The sequence below is a fragment of the Bidens hawaiensis genome, unplaced genomic scaffold (assembly GCF_021521415.1).
Source record: "Bidens hawaiensis isolate Kalapana, Puna unplaced genomic scaffold, B.hawaiensis_p1.1 tig00005663_1, whole genome shotgun sequence".
NCBI lineage: Eukaryota > Viridiplantae > Streptophyta > Magnoliopsida > Asterales > Asteraceae > Bidens > Bidens hawaiensis.
In genome coordinates, this window is record NW_027491369.1 from 1,515,844 (window position 1) to 1,538,596 (window position 22,753).

At 32.2% G+C, this 22,753-nt stretch overlaps 2 non-coding genes across 2 annotated transcripts; both read right to left on the reverse strand.

The window, feature by feature from the left end:
* Positions 1-1,477: 1,477 nt before the first annotated feature.
* On the reverse strand, positions 1,478-1,546 carry TRNAK-CUU (transfer RNA lysine (anticodon CUU)). Its single transcript has one exon. It is a non-coding gene; the product is annotated as a tRNA-Lys (tRNA).
* Positions 1,547-10,568: 9,022 nt separating this feature from the next.
* TRNAK-CUU (transfer RNA lysine (anticodon CUU)) lies at positions 10,569-10,641 on the reverse strand. Its single transcript has one exon. It is a non-coding gene; the product is annotated as a tRNA-Lys (tRNA).
* Between the last annotated feature and the right edge of the window lie 12,112 nt (positions 10,642-22,753).

The window sequence follows — 22,753 nt, forward strand, 5'->3', positions numbered from 1 at the left end:
CTGTGTAGTCGCCGGTATTCCCCCCAGTAGCTGGGGTTGTGGTTACCGGTGTTTCTTGGTCACTCGTTGGCCTTGGCAACGGAGTAACCTTAACCATCTTTCCAGAAGTTTGAAAAAACTGAAAAAGTAGTTCTAGCTTTTATGCACGGATGGCGCCAATGAAGAAACACTAATCGACCCCGGGCAGATTACGGATAATCTGGGGGTTAAATAGATGTTTCCCACGAGGGGTTAGATCCGGCGAAGATGGTTCTTCTGATAACCTGCAAAACAGACACCGTGAGCTCGTCACTGAGAAGGGGGGGGTACCTCCTTGTGACCACCCTCCGGCGTGAGAATCAGACTAGATTGCTCTTGAATATAAGTGTATATTAAGAGAATGACTAGAGCAGATATCAGGTAATATATCAAGATATGAGATATGAGATAAGATGAGATGATACCATTCCAAGGTGTTGGAGTATTTATAGCCGAAGGTAGGTTTCCAAGCAGGTACAGCCGGCTGAATAGTGTTCCTGTTCTGCCAACTGTGGGCTACGCACATGCCATGCTGGTGGCTGGTGGATAGGCAGCGGCTGATAGTGACCAGGCCGGCTGTGTACTATTCCTGTTCCACCAACTGCAGGCCATGCACGTCCTCCGACAGGTTGGTGAGTAGGCAGCGGCTAATAGTGACATACAGTACAAGAGCGTGCTGCTCGTCATACTGTTGTCAGTGAGCTGTTGTATCCTTGGTCAGATCTTTTGTCCATACCTCGTCAGGTACAGTACAAAAGATCCTCCAGTATCGTACGGACTGGCTCATTTGGGCGGGAGTTCTCCCGGCTTTGTGCGGGAGTGTTCCCAGCTTGCTCACTCCTTCTTCAGGTGACATTACTGAATTATTTAAGAGTTAAGTGCCTTGTGCGTGTAGCTTTGCTGCGCAGGTAGCCTTCCCTGATGGCTTGTATCCGCAGCTGCGGGAACAGGCGGAGTACTTCACCATTGGGAGGCTTTTCCTGCGGGAACAACTTGCGTACTGCGCGTAAGGACGTCACGTCTCTGAGCATGGTGGGTCCTGCGGGCCCAGTTGGTTTCTACGCAGACGTCCCTCTTCAAGGGGTTGCGAGTTTAGCCTTAGCGCAGACGTCCCTGTTGAAGGTGAGTCTTGCGGGTTCAACTGCACAGACATCCCTTTTTGAGGTGAGTCTTGCGGGTCCAACTGGGCTCTGCTGGGACCTACCTCTTCAATTAGTTATGGAACCAATCTACAATGCAAACCTACATTTAAATCAGGTTCGTGTCAAACATATTATATGTTGGTTTGAATATGATTCAACATTGAACTTCTTCAAGGTTAGAATTTATATACGAGTTCTAAAAGTTTTGCCTCTATAAGATTCTAACTTTCAAGGACTAACTTCGTTACTTTTGAGTTTTGAATTGTTTCGAAATCAAGTTGTACAAAAAGTAAAAAATAGTAGAGACCATAGAAAAATGGTCACCGTGGGGCTCGAACACACAACCACAAGGTTAAGAGCCTTGCGCCCTACCAACTGAGCTAGACGGGCTTGTTTGTATTCATTTGATTTCATCTTATAATATATTGAATATTCACATTCGTATTATTTTTAGGTTGATTACCATGGTCGTGTTACTTACATAATTTTATAAACAGTTTAAAATATTAAATATGATAAAAAAAACTATTACGATAAATATTTTCACATATAAAAATGTAGGAGGTGATAAAAACACAAATATATACATTTAATGTCTTTCAAGCCAACAAAAAATTTATTCTACACACTTGGGTAAATATTGCTACACGTTCATAACGCAATTATGCTATTTTGAAAGATGAACAAAGCTAAAAATGATATCGGTGGCATCCAATATTAATAACTAAACTTAAAATACGTGATCTTTTTAGGAAAAAAAATGCTTGAATGTTAATGTAGGATATGACTTATGTTGAAAATGCTTTTTAGTCAAATGGACGATACGTGTAGAAGAAGACGGTTTCATATCATTGCACACACATGTGTGTATTTCAATTAGAAATTACGTATAAGGGTTGTGATTTGCTAATATGGTTATTCTATCAACATTTGCGCACGCATATGGTTTCTGATTATATGTCTACTACATGTTTCACATGGTTATATACCCCTTGCGATTGAATATATCTCGATGATGAATATGAAGTTAAAAGACGTTAAGATATTGATTAACTTAGTATATGTAGAGGGTGAAGAGATGGACAGTAGAGTGAGCAAAATCCTCAATAATCAAACTATAACCGAAACAATTTAACCAATTAAGCCATTGATGATTCATTGATTTGATTATGATTATATGAATATAAATAGCCGAATCGGTTTGCTATTAAAACCAAACCTTAGTGTTCTTTAATTACTTTTATTTTTTTTGAAAATAAAAGCCTTTAATTACTTTTATAACTAGTATATGAATGTTGGAAAAAAGTTATATTGCAACCATATATAAATAATATATTAGATTCCTCCCCATTATTTTTCTTTTTGTAAATTAACAGAATTGTTCATTTGACAAAAATCTGATTAAATTTACAAACTAAGATGAGTTTGGGATATTGGTTAGTCATTTGATTGTTTATAACCGAAGAAAATGATTGACCGATTGCTCATCATTAGTGGGCAATGGTCTATTATTGAATGGTCGGTGATCAGAAACTTCGACATGTTATGTCTTCGTGTATACTATATACAATTATAATATGTGTGATTGTGTGTCTTTTAGGAATCGTATTCACAAATATGTGTTGTCACATTTTCTTGTCTCAATATCTTAAGCGAAAACAAATGTTTTTTAATGAGAAAAGCCTCAATTTTAAGAATTCTCTTTATATATCTAAAAAACGAGTGTGCTCGCAATGAATTTTCATTCACTTTTATAAAGGAAATTGAATTTATTCGTTTGCTTTATTTGATATATTTGCATAAATTCATTCACTTTTATAAGGAATTTAAGTTTATTCATTTGCCTTATTTGCCTTATTTATTTGATAGAATTTATTGCTAAGCGTCACATAAATGAGATGATAGGTAATAATTTAATAAGGAAAACATGGTTTGGGGTTAGACAATTAATGGTTTTTTAATTTTGATAAAATATGTATATTATAGAAATCTAGAATTTACGGGTTCTATTTTTAGTTGAGAGAGAGAATAAACGTATCCCCCTCTCATTCATTTTTACTAACCATACTCTCTTCTTTAAGTTTTACATTAACATAATTTAGACCTTTTATTTGTTTCTTTTATCATTTTGTTATCTTTTATTATCATTGTTATTTTTATAAAAGCATTTTTTTTCTATTTTTATTTAACAATTTTTTTTCTATTTATATTTTTATGTATAAAAACCTTTAATAAAAATGTATTTTTTCTTACTTAGAAAATGTTTTTTTTTCTTATCTAAAAAACATTGTTTTTCTTGTTTTAAAAATGTGTTTTGGTTCCTATACTTGTTTTAATCTTTTTGGAGAGCCTTTTTTTTAATTAAGAGATAGTTTACATTCTTTTATATAAAATCGTATTATTTTTTATAAACAAAAAAGTTAAATAACATACAACTTGATACAAAAAAGTGACTATTTTCTCATATAACATTAATCGCATGTATCCAAACCTAACAAAATTGTTTTGAATACATTTTATAAAAAAGAATAAAAAATAAACTAGCTAGAGAAAACACACAAAACTTTTTAATACATGTAAAAAAATAAAGAAACTTTAATAAGATCTTAAATAATAAAATAATAAAATTAATAACAAAAATATATAAAAAACTGTACAATAAAAACTTAATAGTTTTTTGTTTGATATTTTGAGATAAATATAAAATAAAATAAGAGGGACTAACATGTAATTACAAATGTTAAGGGGAAATGAAAGTTCAAGAGGTGTATGAATAGCAAGGGATGGGGGGTACGTTTAGCCTGACCCAAAGAATATTAGCCGTTAAAAAAACATATATTATAAGAACAATATACTTGATCAGTTGATCTACTATATTTTAGTACATTAGTTTTATAAAATTCAAGCTTGAAAACAAATTTAGGACGAATTTAGCCTTTTCCTTTATCATTCGTTTGCATGCTAGATATAAAATTAATTTATCTCAACTGAACTCGTATAGCTATTTAGAAGTTGAAATTAAAAACATCACATGAGTTGAAGAGTGTGTAATGTGTGATGTGAATTGGTATAGAAAATATAAATAAAAACACCAAAATCATATTCCAGTAACTCAAATTGGTGGTATATATAATATATACCATGTTTTGTTCATTGACTACTTATTTTTTTAATTTTATGTATATTTGTTTCTAAATTACATTATATAGTTCTATTTACTCAACTCATCACATATTTCAAGTGACATAGTAAAAACTAAAAACACTTAAATTCCACTTCACAAGGTAATGCAACATCTAAGTTAGCATTATATAAATTTATAATTTTAATGTTATGGACCTAAAGCTGTTAACAAACACTTGATTGACAAGAAAGAAAAATATATATACGTAGGAACCGAGTTACTGAAAACTCAAAAGAACACTGATTCATAAGTACTCTTAAATATAAACAATAATGATATTCATGCATGGTGGATGATAAGATATAAATTATCTAGAATTAATTAATGAAAATTGTACTACCTATTATGCAAGGGATTAGGGCCAGTAGGTACAACTCTATCTTGATCATTAAACTTGAAGAAGTTGATGATTTTTGCAATGGCATTGGTGGTGTGGTTGATATTGTTGAGTGATGATGATGATGATCTTCCCATGAGCTTCTTTCTAGTACCCTCTGCAGTTGAAGCTGTATCTATGAGTACAACTATCAATATTATAACCAACATCACCATCTTCTTGATCCTCAATGAAAGAGATGTGGAAAGAGAGAGAGAGAGAAGTTAAAAATTTTAAGTATGGAGGGAAAGGACAGAAGGTGTTGTATACATCTCAGAGAATTCAACCACATTAAATTGAGTACCAGCTGCTGCATGTTAAGGATTGCAATTTACTCTCCCTGATACATCAACATCTCTCTCTCTCTCTCTCTCTTACTCTCTCTCTCTCTATATATATATATACACACACACATACATGCATACGTATGTGTAAGGCTGTCCAAACTATTCGACGCTTGATGATTGCTCAAAAATTGCTCGTTTGATTTTGAACTGGTTTGTAAATGAGCCGATCGGCTTGGTTTGGTGCACAAATTATATTTTTAGGGTTTAGATTAAAGACAAATAACTTAATTTTATCATGAGAAATATACAAATAACTAGCTAGAGTAATTATGTTAACATTAATTAGAGTAATTACTATTCCCGTACAATCAAATATTTATAAATCCACGCAAATCCATGCGTTCAGTATGTACTTAAACATTTCAATAGTAACATGCTTCCGCCCCGGGAAAATATTTGAAAACAATTCAGAAAAAGGGGCTCGTGAAACTCACCTTAGCACATGCAAGCAGGTAACAACAATCATTATCAGTTAACACGTCCAATCTGTAATATGATCCTTACGATCGTTACTATACACTCATTATTAATATAGCTTTAACCAAGTTAACCGGTACATCTGGGGACACTGTTAACCCAGCACTGTACCCGTTCTGGGGGCAAGGTTAACCCAGAAACACTTCTCTGGACTCAGATTGTGATGTCGTTTAGAGTTCAACAGTCAAATTTTCTAATAGCTTGTTTTCCCCGTTTTGCGTGCCTAACACGGTTACCCGTTTTTATGTTTCAAAAATGAGTTTGGTCACACACGACCGGAGAGTAGTGGTTGACTGATAATTTAATTAAAGATGTGAAATTAGAGCTCGGTTTAGACGTCCCGATTGGCCGCGGGACTCGTTTCCGTCTTTGGCGTACCGGAAACTGTTAAAATAGGTTAAAATTACTCAAATCATCCGAATTATGTTCGGATGATTTATTTTTACTTGTTTAACTCAATTATATGAAAATAGTTCATTTTTAGGGTTTTTATACACCAGTCAGCTCGCTTAAGCGAACTTCACCGGTTTACGCGTTTTAACTTTAAAAGTTTGATAATTAGCACAAATAATTATCCGTTTAATCTCGGATCTTGAAATTTTGCAAAAATCACTTTTTAACAGTGGGGAATTTTATAAAAATATTTCCAGAATTAATTCTTATATTTAAAATTTATTTATCTATTTTTAAACACCATTTAAACACTAAATATGTCGTAAATACCAAACGATCTTAGAAAAATCCCAAATTTCTCCTGGATGTCCCCTGCCATCCACATAGTCCTCTGTAATTTTTCCAGAACCAAAATCTTCTTTTACATGCCATTTTCACTAAAACCGAGCTAGAAAACCCTAGAACTCGTTTAACCAAAAAGCCTACTTAGACTTCTCCAACTGACCTAAAATTTTTTGTGTGACTTATACATGATATAAAAAGATTATCTAAAATTTTCTAGAATTTTTCATGATATTTAACTATTTTTCACCATTTTTAGCCAAAATCGAGCATTAAATTCACCAAATATTCATCCTTTATCCAAAAATTACCAAATATTCACAGAACTCTTATTTTCATGTGTAGAACATCCCTGTAAAATTTCATGACCTAACTCTAAACCATCAACAATCTGTCCCAAAACACATACACTGAACATAAACCGAATATACCTTTCGTTTTCCGCCACTACAAGCTACAAACTCGTCTTTCCGCCTTATCTACCACTAAACACAGAGCCTACAAACAACATACCACAATAACAAGCAAGTTACACTCACGATCAAGCCATTTCTTTCATGGTTTCGGTTATGATTCCAAAACAAAGATTTAACCGTAAAAATTCGTTTTTGATTCGTTTAACTCCTTTCTTGGACCAAGATCCCTTGTATAACCCGTATACATCACTTGATCATGCAGGAATCGGTTTTCATCTTTGAAACCTCATTTTCTTGCAAACAAACTCAAGAAACGAAGATGAACACGTGAATAAATCGATCATTACCTTGTTTTTCTTGCTAGAACTCTCGGTTTTTGGATGAAATTGTTGAGAGAATTGATGATCTTGTGGAATTGGTTGTAAAAAAAAATGAGGATGAATGGGGTGTAAGAGGGAGTCCGATCGGAAGTAGTGAGGGGGTGGGGTGGGACCCACCTCTTCATTCTTAGCCACATGTTTGGATTTCGGATATCCGGATAATGTTTTGAATAATCTGGTTCAGTTCGTTTTTCGGTTAAATGTTTAATTTGGCTTAAAACGAGGCTAAAACGGTCGTTTTTCGGCTAAAAATGAAATTTATATAAAACCACTTTAAAAACTTAAACCATGACTTCCATTAACTTAAAATACCATGTTATTAATAATTGCGCATCTTTTTCGGCTTGATCGATTGTCTCTTGCTCGGTTTGGTATTAAAGGTTTCGTTTAATGTACCGACGTACCATTAAATCGAAATTCTTTTTCTGTGCTTTAATTCACTTATCCCGAAGCTTTAATACTTCGTAAACATCACTAAATATCATATATCTCGTCTATAATTGAACCCTCGATTCGTTCGGGTTTCAATAACTATCGATCGATTAATCGCATATTCAATACGATGAATTATATATTCACGTACGATCAATACAGTGAACCATGTATTCTCGTATAATTACTATGGTAATTCATGTACCCGACATTAAATATGACGTAACTATCGTCTACCGTTTAGGGTATACCGGGTTTCGTCGGAATCGTTACATTAAGCCCTTAACAATGATTACAATACGATATGAATGAAAAAGTTCTCGTCTCACTGTTCTACCAATGACCCACCATAAAATACCTAGTTACAAAGTATATATAGTGTACCAAACACCCTAAGCCCAAGTCCATATAATAAACCCACCGAAATCAAGAGATTTCGGTGTTACAATTCAGCCCAAATAGATTAAGCTTAAACCATCAAGTGTAGCCCAAGGATTGAGAGATGCAATCATTTAATGACTAAAGTTAAAGGTGTTAGTGTTAAAGGACAAACTAGGGGTGTTCATCGGATCGGATAACAGGTTATTCGGATTGTTCGGATATTTAAATTTTAGAAGCCTATCCGAAATCCGATCTGATCTGAATTGGGACCTTTTCTATCCGAATCCGATCCGAATTACTTTGGATCAAATTCGGATCGGATTCGGATAATCCGGATTATCCGAAATGACCCGAATAAACCTGTGTAACAAACATACAAATAATATTCAAACTAATCAGACCTACAAACTGAAAAACCACTAATAATATAGTGCCCAAACAAAGTCTAAATCCATCACAACATCACAATTCAGAAAATAAAAACAATACATGAATAAAGTCTAAATCCATCATAATTAAGAAAACTAAAACATTGCACGACAAATGTTAAACTTCAAACCAAAAGCCTGTGTCTTCCAAAAAGCACTTCACATCAACATTGCACGACAAATGTGGACCGATTACCACTACGACGGATAGGCGGGCGGCGGGTGGAAGATAGTGGTTAGAGTACAGCGGTGGACGGCTGAGAGAGGGGTGGACGGCTCTCTGGCGGTGGCCGGTAGACGGCTGAGAGGGTGGTGGGCTGGACAGCTGAGAGAGTGAGGAAGATCTAGGTTATTTTGAAATGAAGGTGAGAACTGAGAAGATGTGCTAGGGTTTTTGTTAATACTTAATATTAGTGGGCTTTGGGCTGGGTTGGGCTGGGTTATACAAAAAACTAATAAAAATAAATGGTGATTTTAATCGGATTATTCGGATATACGAATAATCCGAACTATCCGAAACTTTTTAAAATCCATATCCGAATCAGATCCGAATCCGAATTAGTTATTCGGATATTCAGATCAATCCGATCCGAACTATCCGAATAAGGATTTAAATCGGATTTCGGTTTCGGTTCGGATTTATTCGGATTTCGGTTTTCCTTAACACCCCTAGGACAAACCATGTAACATTTGAAAATATAAAGTACAAACCCCGTCAATTTTAAAATTAAAAGATAATTAGTGATATTTGGTACAACCATAAAGAATAATTTTTATAATTCTGTCTTATTAAAAATTTTAAATGTACCTTATTTGACTTAGAGCTACTGGTTACATACATCAATTTATATAACACAAATAATGAATAACGTAAATTTATGAACGAGTTTTAATACGGGTGTTGACTTTTTTTATTTATTTAATGAAGTTACGTTTTAATTTATATTATAGCATTAATTCATTTTTTGTGTGTTAAATTATCAAGTTAACTAATTAAATTAAATATATTTTAAAATTTTAACTAGTTAAACTAAAAGTAAAAAATATGAGATGATGTGAAAAATATAAGAATGTTTGTAGGGTTGGATGTGAAATTGAGGGGTTTTTTTTATGATTTGTAAAGATATGATGTGGTAGTGATGGGGCAGCTAAGGGCGTGTAAGGACTTATTTAGCATTGGATATGAAATATGGTTTTTTTAGGATTTTTAAGCATATGATGTGACAGATGATGTGGTACCTAAGGACTCTTACACTGCATTCTTGAGTTTTTGTTTAAAGGATTTGAAAAGAAAAGATAAAAATTTTTTTCTTTTTTCATTTTTGAGTGTTTTCATTAAAAGAAAAGAAAGAGATTGAAAAGAAAATTTAGGTCTTTTTTCCTTGAACACTTTCTTGTCAAATATGACATGATTGTGAAGGAAAGTTTATAGCTCATTACAATATTACTAATTTATCTTATCTCAATTCTCTTTTTCATGTTGCTATGAGGACATAATTATAAAGTTACAATTATTTTCTCAATCCTTTCCTTCCGACCTAACTTAAGAATGTAATTAACACTTTTTTTTCTTTTCTTTTATTTTAACTCGAGAATTCCTTTTAAGTATATAATTTCTTTTCATTTGTTCCCCTATCAAATCTTATCATTTCTTTTTCTTGTATTTTAAACCCGAGAATGCAGTGTAGACGCGTGTAACATTGTGGATAGTCTTACAACTTGCATAAAGAAAAAACACGTGAGTACACTTTTAGATACAGTGACTAACTGTAGGCAAATGTTCATAACTGACAATTACAATTTTTCATCTAGCTCATCATCATTAGCAGACGACTCATCATCTAGCTTATTTATATATGTATTAACAACATAGATGCTATGAACAAGAGATTTAACATAAATTGACTACAACCATGACGCTACGGATAAGAAAACTAGCATAAATACTATACAATATATCACGAAAGGATTGACAAACTAACGCAATACAAGTAAAGCATTATAAATTGACGTCGACGCCGCATCAAGTGGATTTCCTATTAGTATGTGTGTGTGTAATGAAGTTGTATAAAAGATGGTTTGAATATGATTCAACATTGAACTTCTTCAAGGTTAGAATTTATATACGAGTTCTAAAAGTTTTGCCTCTATAAGATTCTAACTTTCAAGGACTAACTTCGTTACTTTTGAGTTTTGAATTGTTTCGAAATCAAGTTGAACATAAAGTAAAAAATAGTAGAGATCATAGAAAACGCCCACCGTGAGACTCGAACAAACAACCACAAGGTTAAGAGCCTTGCGCTCTACCAACTGAGCTAGACGGACTTGTTGGTATTCATTTGATTTCATCTTATAATATATTGAATATTCACATTCGTATTATTTTTAGGTTGATTACCATGGTCGTGTTACTTACATAATTTTATAAATAGTTTAAAATATAAAATATGATAAAAAAAAAACTATTACGATAAATATTTTCACATATAAAAATGTAGGAGGTGATAAAAACACAAATATATACATTTAATGTCTTTCAAGCCAACAAAAAATTTATTCTACACATTTGGGTAAATATTGCTACACGTTCATAACGCAATTATGCTATTTTGAAAGATGAACAAAGCTAAAAATGATATTGGTGGCATCCAATATTAATAACTAAACTTAAAATACGTGATATCTTTAGGAAAAAAAAATGCTTGAATGTTAATGTAGGATATGACTTATGTTGAAAATGCTTTTTAGTCAAATGGACGATACGTGTAGAAGAAGACGGTTTCATATCATTGCACACACATGTGTGTATTTCAATTAGAAATTACGTATAAGGGTTGTGATTTGCTAATATGGTTATTCTATCAACATTTGCGCACGCATATGGTTTTTGATTATATGTCTACTACATGTTTCACATGGTTATATACCCCTTGCGATTGAATATATCTCGATGATGAATATGAAGTTAAAAGACGTTAAGATATTGATTAACTTAGTATATGTAGAGGGTGAAGAGATGGACAGTAGAGTGAGCAAAATCCTCAATAATCAAACTATAACCGAAACAATTTAACCAATTAAGCCATTGATGATTCATTGATTTGATTATGATTATATGAATATAAATAGCCGAATCGGTTTGCTATTAAAACCAAACCTTAGTGTTCTTTAATTACTTTTATAACTAGTATATGAATGTTGGAAAAAAGTTATATTGCAACCATATATAAATAATATATTAGATCCCTCCCCATTGTTTTTCTTTATGTAAATTAACAGAATTGTTCATTTGACAAAATCTGATTAAATTTACAAACTAAGATGAGTTTGGGATATTGGTTAGTCATTTGATTGTTTATAACCGAGAAAATGATTGACCGATTGCTCATCATTAGTGGGTAATGGTCTATTATTGAATGGTCGGTGATCAGAAACTTCGACATGTTATGTCTTCGTGTATACTATATACAACTATAATATGTGTGATTGTGTGTCTTTTAGGAATCGTATTCACAAATATGTGTTGTCACATTTTCTTGTCTCAATATCTTAAGCGAAAACAAATGTTTTTTAATGAGAAAAGCCTCAATTTTAAGAATTCTCTTTATATATCTAAAAAACGAGTGTGCTCGCAATGAATTTTCATTCACTTTTATAAAGGAAATTGAATTTATTCGTTTGCTTTATTTGATATATTTGCATAAATTCATTCACTTTTATAAGGAATTTAAGTTTATTCATTTGCCTTATTTGCCTTATTTATTTGATAGAATTTATTGCTAAGCGTCACATAAATGAGATGATAGGTAATAATTTAATAAGGAAAACATGGTTTGGGGTTAGACAATTAATGGTTTTTTAATTTTGATAAAATATGTATATTATAGAAATCTAGAATTTACGGGTTCTATTTTTAGTTGAGAGAGAGAATAAACGTATCCCCCTCTCATTCATTTTTACTAAGCATGCTCTCTTCTTTAAGTTTTACATTAACATAATTTAGACCTTTTATTTGTTTCTTTTATCATTTTGTTATCTTTTATTATCATTGTTATTTTTATAAAAGCATTTTTTTTCTATTTTTATTTAACAATTTTTTTTCTATTTATATTTTTATGTATAAAAACCTTTAATAAAAATGTATTTTTTCTTACTTAGAAAATGTTTTTTTTTCTTATCTAAAAAACATTGTTTTTCTTGTTTTAAAAATGTGTTTTGGTTCCTATACTTGTTTTAATCTTTTTGGAGAGCCTTTTTTTTTAATTAAGAGATAGTTTACATTCTTTTATATAAAATCGTATTATTTTTTATAAACAAAAAAGTTAAATAACATACAACTTGATACAAAAAAGTGACTATTTTCTCATATAACATTAATCGCATGTATCCAAACCTAACAAAATTGTTTTGAATACATTTTATAAAAAAGAATAAAAAATAAACTAGCTAGAGAAAACACACAAAACTTTTTAATACATGTAAAAAAATAAAGAAACTTTAATAAGATCTTAAATAATAAAATAATAAAATTAATAACAAAAATATATAAAAAACTGTACAATAAAAACTTAATAGTTTTTTGTTTGATATTTTGAGATAAATATAAAATAAAATAAGAGGGACTAACATGTAATTACAAATGTTAAGGGGAAATGAAAGTTCAGGAGGTGTATGAATAGCAAGGGATGGGGGGTACGTTTAGCCTGACCCAAAGAATATTAGCCGTTAAAAAAACATATATTATAAGAACAATATACTTGATCAGTTGATCTACTATATTTTAGTACATTAGTTTTATAAAATTCAAGCTTGAAAACAAATTTAGGACGAATTTAGCCTTTTCCTTTATCATTCGTTTGCATGCTAGATATAAAATTAATTTATCTCAACTGAACTCGTATAGCTATTTAGAAGTTGAAATTAAAAACATCACATGTGTTGAAGAGTGTGTAATGTGTGATGTGAATTGGTATAGAAAATATAAATAAAAACACCAAAATCATATTCCAGTAACTCAAATTGGTGGTATATATAATATATACCATGTTTTGTTCATTGACTACTTATTTTTTTAATTTTATGTATATTTGTTTCTAAATTACATTATATAGTTCTATTTACTCAACTCATCACATATTTCAAGTGACATAGTAAAAACTAAAAACACTTAAATTCCACTTCACAAGGTAATGCAACATCTAAGTTAGCATTATATAAATTTATAATTTTAATGTTATGGACCTAAAGCTGTTAACAAACACTTGATTGACAAGAAAGAAAAATATATATACGTAGGAACCGAGTTACTGAAAACTCAAAAGAACACTGATTCATAAGTACTCTTAAATATAAACAATAATGATATTCATGCATGGTGGATGATAAGATATAAATTATCTAGAATTAATTAATGAAAATTGTACTACCTATTATGCAAGGGATTAGGGCCAGTAGGTACAACTCTATCTTGATCATTAAACTTGAAGAAGTTGATGATTTTTGCAATGGCATTGGTGGTGTGGTTGATATTGTTGAGTGATGATGATGATGATCTTCCCATGAGCTTCTTTCTAGTACCCTCTGCAGTTGAAGCTGTATCTATGAGTACAACTATCAATATTATAACCAACATCACCATCTTCTTGATCCTCATTGAAAGAGATGTGGAAAGAGAGAGAGAGAGAAGTTAAAAATTTTAAGTATGGAGGGAAAGGACAGAAGGTGTTGTATACATCTCAGAGAATTCAACCACATTAAATTGAGTACCAGCTGCTGCATGTTAAGGATTGCAATTTACTCTCCCTGATACATCAACATCTCTCTCTCTCTCTTACTCTCTCTCTCTCTCTATATATATACACACACACACATACATGCATACGTATGTGTAAGGCTGTCCAAACTATTCGACGCTTGATGATTGCTCAAAAATTGCTCGTTTGATTTTGAACTGGTTTGTAAATGAGCCGATCGGCTTGGTTTGGTGCACAAATTATATTTTTAGGGTTTAGATTAAAGACAAATAACTTAATTTTATCATGAGAAATATACAAATAACTAGCTAGAGTAATTATGTTAACATTAATTAGAGTAATTATTATTATACTAGTTCAAAGCTGCAAATACTCTAGTATCTTATATGTATGTTTAGTACGCTAATTTTTTTTGAACCAGATCCCGCCCAATTTGTTTTTATATATTATGTTACACACAATTTTATAAACCATTTGAAAATTTCCTTCTATATGTCACTTTCATACTTTCATTTGGTCACTTTAAAGGCTATTACATTATATCCAACTTCAAGTTTGTTTCTTATAAAATTTGCAAGCTTCTAGAAGTTTGTTCAAAAGCCAAGTTATAATGATTACATATTCTTTTGCATCGAAATAGAAGGCAAACGGACAACAAGTTACGCTGATCCAAAAACTACTAATTTGTTTTTAAGTACATTAATTATATCCAATTTCAAACTTTTTTCTTATATAGTTTTTTAAAGTGAAAAAATAGATCAAAAACGCTCCAAAACTCGCTAATTGATGTTGGATTGAGAATGCTCATTTGATTTTGGCTTGGTTTTAAAGCAAGCCTATACTGCCTAGCAATGCTCGAAAATGGTAGTTCAAGTCTGCCTCGGGTTGATCAAGTTGATTAAATTTGCAAACAAGCCAAACACGAGGAAATCCTCACACGGTTTGATAGGGCTAGTGAACAACCCTACGTATGTATAGTCATGTATACTTATGAATCTCTCTCTCCCTCTCCATATATATATAAGGTGGGTGTGTTGTGTGTGTCTTTGAACAGAATGACTTTTATGGTGATACCAAAGTGCATTAACTCTTCTCAGATGGCAACAGAATTTGGATAGTTTAGTAGCACAGCTACTTAAAAGGAATTTGAATCTTTCAATACAAACAGCACCCTAGACTTGTTACTAGTTACACAACACCCTCTTGACATATATTTCACTTTTGTTGGAGGTGTTAACTACCTTTATAATCTTTGACAAGAGAATGGTTGGTTGGTTAATTGTACAAATCAACATTTTATTGTTTTAGAGGCGTGTTTAATATTTTCATTTGTATCCTAAACAATTCTTTAGAGTTGATTAACTAATTTAATAAAATTCAATCAATAGAATGGTTTTAAAACGAACGTTAAGTTAGAGATGATACAAGAAGATGATATAACTTTGGACGAATCTGCTAGCAAAAAGGCGTATCTTGGTGGCAGGGATATAGCTGGTAAAAAAAGGGTGTGTTGGATTTTTTTTTCTTTCCGTAATTTATAGTCCTTTTATATATTCTAAGCGGAGGATAAAATGCCAGGTATCATCAACAAAACATTTGGCCAATTTAAGGGCCATATATGTTAAAATCAAATGAAAAATTAAAGACTAAAAGCGTAATTTTCAAAACAGAAATAATCAATTTCACCATTTTGATTGACTTTATTGACAATCTAACCTTTCACTTTCTTTAGTTTTTAGAAAAATAGTCATCGATCAATCATCTTGCACCAATGTCGGCACGTCGTGCAAGATGTGGTTAAGTTGCGTTAATGAAGTGATCAGATAAAGAAGCACCAACACTAGGTTCTCTCATCCCACGTTGACATGGTGCAAAAACTTTTTAATTTTTTTTTTTTAAATAAATAGGTGCATAAAGTTTTTTGAGAATTCGTAAAACAATGAAACTGTAAGGACCAATTAATGTGGATAACAATTTGTTGAAGGGTCTGACTTGAAACATTGGCAAACCAAAATGGGTCAGCGAAATAAATGGGCTGCAGGTAAACCTAATTATGAATCGTGAGAAAAGACAATAATTTAGCGATCATCATAATTTAGTTTTGTTGTCATTGCATCATCATATTACTACATATATCAACTATTAGCTGGTGTCTATCTATATAATATACTAGCTTGAGATCTATATGTTACACAGCTAATTGATAAAAAGTTATATTTAATAATTAAACAAAATTCGAAGAGTAATAAATTTATCATACATGGTTATTGTTAAGAGAGATACGTAGTATAATATTGTTTAAAACAACTAAATAGATATTACACCAATAAGTTACTATATTTGTTGTTTTTATTAGTGTACTGCACGAGTTTTAGGAAAAGATAACATATAAACAATAAAATTAATAGAAAATGTTAAAAATAAAGATAATTAGCACAATAGACCATACAAGTATTTTCGTTTCGACGTAAGTTTTACATCAATCTTTTTCATATTCTCATTCCAATCAAAATTCAAAAGCCCTAAACATTACTTTGAAATTCGGATTAAACTTAACATAGTTGATTTGTTTTATTTTTATTTTTTTAACGGAGGCTTAATGAGAAAAGATAGTATAAAATGTGGGAGTGGTGACAAGAATATTTTCAGGTGAGATTAAAGAAAGTTGGGATTATTAAATCCAAATTTTCAAAACTAAATAGATCATTTTAAACTTTCAAACTATTAATTGAATCCTAATAAATTAAACTCTTTTGAAATACACTTCAACTTTCACTTACTATCAAAACCGACCCGACAACTCTCTTGATGAACCATTTCAGGATTAGTTTTCAATAAACACTAGATCATTTGTATATGGATGTGGTTTGTAAATGTGTAAGCAGATGAATATGTTAAACCGGTCGTATCTAATAAATATATTAAACCAGTCATATTTTAATAAATATGGTAAACTAGTTATATGTAATAAATATGTTAAACAAGTCGTATTTACATTAGCTTTACGAAATAAAACTTTTCTTTACTTTTAGTCTAAATTAGACAAGTCAATGGGACGTGTCTGTATAAACGAGTGAAACATGCGAACTTGAACATGATACTTTAATTGCGCATGTCAACTTAACACAAGCCAGAGACAAAACTACTTTTATTGAATGATGTTAAGCGACACTACTTTTAAAATTTCACATAGAGCCGCACTTTTAGAACATATTATAGAAACCCAGTCTTTCTTTTTCAAATTGATCAAGCGGCTAAATTATTTGCGCAAAGAAAACATAAGAGCAACCACATCGGGCTTCAAAGCCCAGTGTCCAAATCTAGTTAGCAACTCACGAACCTCAAATGAAGCAAATCCATTGATGTGGAGGTATAGATTGTATTTCAAAGGTTGCATTCACAACCTTGCAACAAACGAAACATGTGGGCCCTCCACTTATAAACCTAGGGGCATATTGAAAAAAAAATGTATTAAAAATATCGAAACATTTGAATTTAATAATTTATTTTTTGGTTAATGTATTTTATTGTTTAATTGATTTATTTTAAAAAATATTCTTTTAAAATGTTTTTCTTTTCAAAAGTTACATTTTTTTTAAATGTTAGCCAATGAGCTTGTGAAAGACTAGACGAATAAGTGATGTTCACTAGTTGGATCACTGAACTGAACATGTTTTATCTCAACGCACTATCGTGCATTCGAGTGAGTGTTCATGAGCGTTGGCATTATGTGAGGGTTTTCCCTTGATCGAAAGGCAAGTGTATCCCGATATAATGAATTTAGCCAATAGCCCGTTTAGAGGATTCGTTGGCATAAAAAAAATTTTAAATGTTCAATGTATCAATTAAATATATACAAAACATAAAAACTAAATTTGTTATAAAAAGTAATCTAATTAAATATAAACTAGTAAAGGAAGATGATGTGGAAGTTTGTTGTTGTGGAAAAAAAATGAGGTTTTTAAGAAAAGTTTGGAATATGAAATGGCGCTAATGTGGTGGTTTGTAAAAGAGTGTTGTTGTGGATGCTCTAAGAATGACACTTTGGTTCACCGGTAATTGAGCTTTTCGTTTAATTATTAAATGACCTTTTTTATTTATTTTCTTTTTGGGCTTTATTTTATGTTTGGGCCTACTCGTTTACAATAGCCCAATGTTGGAACTTAACCTTTCATAAAATAGGTTCACCATTTCACATTAGAGGTGTAAAAAAAACCGGTTTCACTCAAACCGGTTCCTAAACCGACCCAAACCGCTTGTTTCAAGACTGGTTACCCTTTAGATATATCAAACCGGTTTTAAAACCGAACCGGTTTGAGAAAAACCGGTTTAAAACCGGTTTATAAACCGAACTGAACAGACGTGACCGGGCCGGCCTATCTTGTTTCTAAACCGGTTTATTAATCGAACCGGTTTGAGTCAAACCGGTTTTGACCAGCCGTTGACTAAACCGGTTCGGTTTGAGTTGTACACCTCTATTTCACATTATGCTTCATTTCTCTCTCTATGATTTACAACATTGGGCGCAAATATACCATCCATAAAGTGTAAATCTACAAATATTCATTACTTTAAGTTTAAACACTAAGTTATTTTCTACTTTTACCCTTGTAGCTTATATTATTTAAAAAGAAACATAAATGTAGCATATGTTATAATACTTCCACTAAATCATAACAAGATTAACATTAATATAGAAAATAATTAGAAAGAGAGTAAAGAAATTTTATTGCAGGGATGATCTTTTACTCCTTACACACATGCATATTTATAATACTACAATGCAGACATGTACGTATAGTTGGTTTGAAATATGTGTGCATCCACATGCCTTTTACTTGCAAGACTATCCAAAATAATTCATTGAATCATAACACTCCCCCTTGGATGACACTTTTCAAACTTCGGGGTTTTGAAGTACTGCCTCATTAAAAACCTTGCTAAAGGAAAACCCAATGGGAAAAAACTTTAGCTAAGGGAAAAAGAGTGCAGTATATAGCTCCCCCTCAAATTGCAGGTCGTTACATTGTTCGTACATGGCGCATGCCAATATCATGAACATGTTTCCTGAATGTTGCTGTGGGAAGTGCTTTTGTGAAAAGATCAGCTGAGTTGTTGCTGAACTGGACATATCTCATTTCAACCTGATTGTCTTTAATAAGGTCTCGAGTATACTCAAAGTATCTTGGTGGTATATGCTTTGTTCTGTCACTTTTGATATATCCTTCCTTCATTTGCGAGACACAAGCTGCATTATCTTCATAGATAGGAGTTGGAATTCGATCTTTCTCTAGTCCACAAGAAATCAATATGTGTCGTGACATAGATCTTAACCATACACATTCTCTTGAAGCTTCATGCAATGCAATGACTTCAGCATGATTTGAAGATGTTGCAATGAGTGTTTGTTTCTGAGAACGCCATGAAATCGCAGTTCCTCCATTCTTAAATACATATCCAGTTTGAGATTTTGCTTTATGGGGATCAGATAAATAACCTGCATCTGCATAACCAACTAACCCTTCTTTTGAATCGTTAGGATAAAATAAACCTAAATCAACAGTTCCTTTTAAATACCGAAAAATATGTTTAATGCCATTCCAATGTCTTTTAGTAGGGGATGAACTGAATCTTGCCAATAAATTAACTGCAAAAGAAATGTCAGGTCTTGTACAGTTAGTAAGATACATAAGTGCTCCAATTGCACTGAGGTATGGTACTTCGGGACCAAGAATCTCTTCATTATCTTCGCAAGGACGAAATGGATCATTGTCAACATTGAGTGATCTAACAACCATCAGTGTGCTTAAAGGATTTGTTTTGTCCACATTGAAACGTTTTAAAAGTTTCTCAGTATAAGTTGACTGATGCACAAGTATCCCATTATGCAAATGCTCAATTTGTAAACCAAGACAATATTTGGTTTTTCCAAGATCTTTCATTTCGAATTCTTTCTTTAAAAGAGCAATTGCTTCATTAATTTCTTTTTGTGTCCCAATTAAATTTAGATCGTCAACATACACAGCTATGATCACATATCCTGATGTTGTCTTCTTGATGAAGACACATGGACAAATAAGATTATTTGTGTATCCTTTGCTTATCAAATAATCACTCAAACGATTGTACCACATCCTTCCAGATTGTTTCAGTCCATACAAGGATCTTTGTAATTTGATGGAATACATTTCCTTAGGCTTTGAGCTTATTGCATCGGGGAGTTTAAATCCTTCGGGAATTTTCATATAGATGACACTATCTAGTGATCCATACAAGTAAGCTGTGACAACATCCATAAGGCGCATCTCTAAATTTTTAGAGACTGCTAAGCTGATTAAATATCTAAACGTAATAGCATCCATGACAGGAGAATACGTTTCTTCATAGTCAATTCCTGGCCTCTGAGAAAAACCTTGAGCTACAAGTCTTGCTTTATATCTTGTAACTTCATTTTTCTCATTTCGTTTTCTCACAAAAACCCATTTATATCCTACAGGTTTCATTGACTTTGGTGTAATGACAATAGGTCCAAAAACCTTTCGATTGTTTAGTGAGTTTAATTCAGCTTGCATAGCATCTTTCTATTTGTTCCAATCTTGTCGATTTTTACAATCATCTACAGATTTTGGTTCAGGGTCATCATTTTCTTCCATGATATCGCTTGCCACAGAATAAGAAAATATATCATCAATATTTTCCATTTCATCTCGATCCCACATTATATGTGATTTACCATAGTTTATTGACAATTCTTTATTGGAATCATTTATTTCTTCCTGAGGAAATGTTATATCATTTATTCTTTCCTGAGGGAAGGTTTTGTCAATCATTCCTTCCTTATGGTCAGTATCCTTCTCAGAACCCTTTCTTTTTCGAGGATTTTTATCCTTTGAACCGATTGGCCTTCCACGTTTTAAACGTTTTAGAGATTCATGAGGTGCATTATTATGGTTTTGCTTGCTTGGAATCTCAACTCGAGCTGGAGCATTAGCAGCTGGTATATGAGATTTAGTGACCCTGTTTATATCAGTAAATGCATCAGGTAACTGATTTGCAATTTCTTGTAGATGTATTATTTTTTGAACCTCTGTCTCACTATGTTTTGATCTTGAGTCTAGGTGTAACAATGATGGCACACACCATGATATATCTCTTTCTTGCTTTTTCATTTCTCCCCCTAATGTCGGGAACATTGTCTCGTTAAAATGACAATCAGCAAAACGTGCTGTAAATACATCACCTGTTAAAGGTTCAAGGTATCTTATGATGGAAGATGTTTCATATCCAACATATATTCCCAACCTTCTTTGGGGACCCATTTTTGTGCGTTGTGGTGGTGCAATAAGAACATACACAGCACAACCAAAAATTATAAGATGAGAGATATTTGGCTCATTTCCAGAAACAAGTTGTGTGGGAGAGTATTTATGATTTGCACTTGGTCTTACGCGGATTAATGATCCAGCATGCATAATTGCATGACCCCAAATAGAAACAGGGAGTTTTGTCCTCATTATTAATGGTCTAGCTATTAGCTGTAGGCGTTTGATCAACGACTCGGCTAAGCCATTTTGTGTGTGTACATGAGCAACAGGGTGTTCTACAAAAATCCCCACAGACATGCAATAATCATCAAAAGCATGTGATGTAAATTCTCCCGCATTATCAAGCCTTACTCTTTTAATGGTATAATCTGGAAAATGTGCACGTAATTTGATAATTTGAGCAAGAAATTTTGCAAAAGCAACATTACGAGTCGATAATAAAGAGATATTAGACCATCTGCTGGATGCGTCTATTAAGACCATGAAGTATCTAAATGGTTCACATGGTGGATGAATTGGTCCACATATGTCACCTTGAATTCTTTCAAGAAACATTGGTGTTTCTTTATCGACTTTTAATGGCGAAGGCCTTGTAATTAATTTTCCAAGAGAACAAGATGTACATTGAGGCATTTTATCTATTTTGTGGATCTTTTGACCTTTCAGTGGATGCCCATGTGTACTTTCAATGATCCTTTTCATCATTGTGGATCCTGGATGGCCTAATCTGTCATGCCATAAGTTTATGATACCAGAATCGCAACAATTTTCTTTGACTGCCATATGTGCTTAAGGCACATTTATATATGTATAATGCAAACCAGAATGGAGCATTGGCAATTTTTCCAATATTTGATCTTTGCTTAAGATATGCAAATATTTTTCATTACTAACAGTCCTTGACTGAGTATCATATCCATTATGATATATGTTTCTGAAACTCAACAAATTTCTTGTTGATTTTGGGGAAAATAAAGAATTTTCTATTTTGAGCTTTGTACCATTTGGTAATGCTAAATTAGCTTTTCCCACTCCTTCTATCAAGTTTGTAGGACTTGATATTGTATTGATGATCCCTTTTGTTGGTTTCAGTTTATAAAAATATTTTTTAGATCTAAGTATAGTATGCGTGGCTCCACTATCCGCTATACATATATCTTCTTTATTTGTTTGATCTTGTGCTCCGGTGATTTTCATTTTAAATCTTGAAAAATATTAAGAAAAAAAATAAGTGTATAATGAAGACATGTGATATTTTTATAAGAACTTTATTTAATTGAAACACAAGTAGTACATGATAGAGGAACTACATAATTAAAGATAATGAGAACACACTTAATAACTGCATCTAATTATAGT